Genomic DNA, 5,169 nt, shown 5'->3' on the forward strand with positions numbered 1-5,169 from the left:
GCCTGGCCCCCGGGCGCCCTCTCCCCCTGGGGTGGGGCATGGGCCGGGGTGATGGAGACTGAGACAGGCCCCTAAGGAAGTGTCAGGAGACCCCAAGTGTTCAGCTGGAATGCCGAGCGGGACCCGCCCCTCTCCGAAGCCGTTTTCCTGCAAGTGTCCACGCCTCACCAGCAGCCCATTTGGTTCTCGGTTTGATGCCTCCTGGCCTTCCAAGGGGGACCTCATTTCTTGTGGCCTCTCACGCAGATCAACGGGGCCCATGGGGACTCCTCCCCACATCCCCACCCCCAAAGCCTTCCCGTGGAGCCAACTTCTCTTTGGGGTCTAGAAACATCCAGGCAGCTCACCTGCCCTTTGGCCTGTGTGTCCGATGAAGGAAGGGCCCATGATTCCGCTCTGGTCTGATTGCCTCTCTCTCTCTGCAAGGGACCAGCCCCAAAGTCAGTTCTCCCCCCAGCGGAGAGATTCCGCCCATAGCCTCACCCACAGAGAAGGCGCTGGGGGCCCACTCGCTTGAGGGGGGACCATCACTCCAACTGCCTAGCTCCTGACCAGATCTTGAACTCTACCCCGCCCAGTGCCCAACATGAGCTTTCTCGTCGAAGGAGCTCTAGGTGTGGGTTGAAGAAATGATAGTTGTCCCTTAGCTTTATAAACTCCCCATCATCTGCCATCCAGAAATCCGATTTTGTGCACAAACCTCCTGGGATTTCTTGGAGATGAAAGTATCTGGGGAATTCCTGGAGACTGGGAGACTGTGGGTGCGGGGGTGAAACATCCTTCCTAACTCATAGGTGCTTCGTGGGCCCGGGGACCTCGCTCTGCAGGCGGGGACACCCCCGGCAGGATTTAGCCCTGCTACGCCTCAGAAGGGGCCGACAGGGGTCCAACCCGTAGAGATAGCGCTGGGAATGAGCCCTCTGAGTGCAGGGGGAGGGGGAGAGAGAGCGGTGGTGTTCTCCAGATGTGTGTCAGTTACACATGTGTTCTGTATGGGTCCAGCTATGTTTCCATCACTGGCTAATAAACCTACAGTATCACAAATGGTTTGCGTCTAATTTTGGCCCTTCTCTGGGGTTAGAACAGGACAGTAAGAATAGTTGCCTGCAGCTGAAGCATTGGCCTGCCTGGCCCCCGAAGAATTTGGGGCGCCAAGCCCAGGTTTTAGGAAACTACTAGTATGAGACTGCTCTGCCTTGGCCACGGGTGGTAGGGCTGGCAGGGACACATCAATGCAAGCGCAGGGTCAGACGCGAGGCTGCAGGACCAAGTGAGCATGGCTGGGCAGGGGGCTGGGCTGTGGCCGGAAGGTTGCGCTGTGAGTGTGGCAACGGGGGAAGCTGATGTGTGTGGCGCATGGGGCAACCTGCCTCGGGCCCTGGGCAGCTTCCCCTTCCTGCCCCTGGGGAGGCCTCAGGAGCCCCTAAAAGGCCAGGCGAGCTTGCTACAGAGCCCAGGAAATCACTGCCTCTGCTCTTACCGTCCCCGATAGCTTTATCCACTCCCCATCAGGCTGCCAGTCAGAAATCTGGCTTTGAACAAAAACTTCTTGGAGTTTCTTGGAGATGAGAGTATCTGGGGGATTCCGGGAGATTGGGAAGACTGTGGGGCAGGGCAGTAAGAACAGTTGGCCCTGGGATGGGCAGGATGGGCTCGGCCATGTCCAGGCACTCTGCCCATACACCACAGGCTCTAGGTGAAGCAACACGGCACAATGGAAAGGCCATGTGCCTCAGAGTCCAATGGTCCCATGCTGAACTGGTACTCTCAGCTGTGCACTTAACTTCTCTGAGCCTCAGTTTTCTCCTCTGCAAAATGAGCATAATTGTGCCTGCCCCACAGAGCTTGCATGAGGTTTAAGTGACATGTTTAGTGACATGATTTAAGTGCCTGCACATAGTAGGTGCTCCATAAATGATGACTATTGCTATGTAACATCCCCCAGACCCTCCTGTAGCCACTGCTCTTTAGATAAATTCCTAATTCCTGCATTCTAATCGGGGACAAAGGTCCTTTGAGATCCAGAGGTCAGATGTGGAAGGGAAGGAAGGGAAGACTGTCCTGGCAACTTTCAGATCGCATCCTGCTGGTCTCGGCTTTAAGAGATGAATCCGGGAGGAGGCTCCGCCCTAGGCAGGAAGCAAAGGCCTGTCTTTCTTGTGAGGATTTACAGCTCTGGGTGGCACGGGGCCTGCCTGACTCACACTTTATTCAGAATTAGGAATAAGTGACTGCAGGGCCGTGGAAGGAGGTTGCCCAACGCTGGTCTCCTGAACCTTGGCCGGCGGCCCCGGAGGGCGGGGGTGTCAGGCTGGGGCGGCTGGGATGGCTGGGGCTCAGGGCAGATGGCAGGAAAGGAATTCTGGATGACACACAGAGCCTGTGAAAACGGTCACTACAAAAACAATGTCATCCCACAGCCGGTGCAGCGTAATGACGGTGGGTGTGCGCCACGTGCCGGGCATGTGCCGGCCATGTGCTGGACACTTTACACACAACATACATCATCTCCTTTGCTCATCACAACAGGCTGACAGGCCGTTACTATTACTACCGGCACATTACAGATGAGGAGACCGAGGCACAGAGAAATGAAGGAACTTGCCCGGGCCGCAGAGCGGTTAAGGGGGGAGACAGGTGTGAGCTTAGACAGGAAACCTCCACTGCCCGGCTTCTTAACCAGCCACTCCAGCGGTTCTCAGCCCGTCTGCATATTAGAATCACTCGGAAGGCTTTATAAAGCGAGCAGGGTGGGGACCCCGCTCTCAGAGACTCTGTCTGGATACAGCATCAGTGGCCCACCCACATTGTCCTCCTAAGCATCCCTCTCCTTCCCCCTCCCTCGTAACCCACTTCTCCATCAAGAATCAGCAACCATGAGGACTCCGTGGCCACATGTGGGTGCAAGGGACTCTGGGAAATTCGGTCCTTGTCTGGGCAGCTGCCTCCCAGAGTGGAGTACACGTTATAGACAAAGGAAGTCTTTAGGGCTGCCAGCCACTGCAAACCCAGGAGAGAGAGAGAGAGAGAGAGAGAGAGAGAGTGAGAGAGAGAGAAGAAGAAAAAAGGCCTCTTTCACGGATAAGGCACCCCGGCCCCAGCCTTTAGTTTTCGGCTCAACTTGCATTTCTATTCATCTCATGTTGTCCCACCTTCAGGGAATTAGAGTCCTAGCTGCGGTCACGGTCACACGGTGCTGGCCCAAGCCCTGCAGGTCCCTCTCTGCCTGCTCCTCGCCCCACTCCCCGGCCCACTCCGGCTGCGGTTCTGGGGCTCACCATGTAAACAGGGTTACCTGGAGAGAGATTAGTGAGTCTTCAGGGGGAGCAGACAAGGCCCTCCTTAAGGGCCTGGTGGCTGATGAAGGTGTGGGGGTGGGTGTCTGGCTTTCCTGCTGCCCTGTGTGTGGCGATGAAGCAGCTGATGTGTCCATGTGGAAGTAGGTTGGGGTTCATCTGTCACCTTGGCTGGACCTGCCTGGGGCTCAGAAGTGAGAGTCTGCAGGTGGGAAAGGAACAGGAGCCGACCCCCACGCGCGCTCTCGTTTCATGCATTAGGTGTTTACTGAGCACGTCCTGTGTACCCAGGCCGCCACCACGTGCTGGGCTCTGAAGCCTCGGTTTTCTGCACGGCCATCCAAGGAGCCTGTTGCACACTTTTTCCTGATAATAAGCATTTTTTAAAAAAATATATTTTATTGATTTTTTACAGAGAGGAAGGGAGAGAGATAGAGAGTTAGAAACATCGATGAGAGAGAAACATCGATCAGCTGCCTCCTGCACATCTCCTACTGGGGATGTGCCCGCAACCCAGGTACATGCCCTTGACCAGAATCGAACCCGGGACCTTTCAGTCCGCAGGCCAACACTCTATCCACTGAGCCAAACCAGTTTCGGCTGATAATAAGCATTTTTTTAATCCTCACCCGGGGATATTTTTTCCATTGATCTTTGGAGAGAGAGTGGAAGGGAGGGAGGAAGGAGAGGAGGAGAGAGAGAGAGGGAGAGAAAGGGAGAGAGAAGCATCGATGTGAGAGAGACACATCGAACCTTCAACCAAGGTATGTGCCCTTGACTGGAAATCGAACCCGTGACCCTTCGGTCCGAGGGCCAATGCTCAAACCACTGAGCCAAACCAGCCAGGGCTAATGATAGACCTTTTTTAAAGTTGAAGTTTCTGATAGACTTTATATGAGAAATCTGCCTCCAGCAAAGCCTTGACCAGCAGGTCTGGGCACTTTCCACCCCCTGGGAGGAGGGCTGTGGTGTCTCCCGTTCGTCCAGAATGATGTGCCCGTGGCCGCCACTCCCCTACGACTTGAAGCTCAAACAAGCAGTGGGCAGATTTCCACCAGGCCCAGGGTAGGCGAGGGGCGGGGCCCCCATTCCCCAAAGTGAATCACCCCCGTTCTGGGCACCAGACCTTCATCTCCCGGTTCCCAGCATTTTCTTGTGATGGTGGCAAGGATTAAGGATGGTTGCTCCTAGGATGCCAGGGACAGGAATCACCCTTGGAATTCCTAGAAAGGAACGCACACCCGGAGCACCCAGTGTGGGCGCTGTCCCTGCGGGCGCTCGGCAGAGTGTCTGCCGTGACCCAGATGAAAAGAAACCACCGCTGAGCCTGTCTCTGAAGCAACTCCGAAGAGTTGAAGGCCAACATGAAAGTGAGTTCCGCAGTTTCCTCTTTGAACCATTCTCGGGTCTTTAAAGGAGTCTCCGCATCCTGAGAAACTGCACCTCAGTGTTAATTACATTAATCTGGAACATCCCAATCACAGAAATGATAGCTGCCCCAGGCAGTTCCCAGGGCTCTGGCAAGCAGGGGCCTGAGCGGGGCGGGGCCGGGCATGGTTCAGAAACGCGTTTTTATGTGAGTAACACCGCCCAAGAAGGTACTGGACAGCTCAGTCATTAGAGTTCTGGATTTTTTTATTCACTTGACACAATCCCCAAGGGATGTGGGGCCACTTATAAAAAGGCCACTTATAAAAAGTCAGCCAGCTGATGACTAAAAAGTATAGCAAAGTAAAGACACCAAAGCAGCGGAATCTAGGAAAGATGGGCCGGGGGAATCAATGTGGTTAAGATGAGAATGAGGAGCTGAGCTTCCCAGCAGCCCCTGCAGAGAAGGGAACCGGCATTAGCCATGTCACCCTCACTGTCAGGA

The sequence above is a fragment of the Myotis yumanensis genome, unplaced genomic scaffold, assembly GCF_028538775.1.
Source record: "Myotis yumanensis isolate MYYU_CA2020_CCGP unplaced genomic scaffold, mMyoYum1.0.hap1 SCAF_2, whole genome shotgun sequence".
NCBI classification, from domain to species: Eukaryota; Metazoa; Chordata; class Mammalia; order Chiroptera; family Vespertilionidae; genus Myotis; species Myotis yumanensis.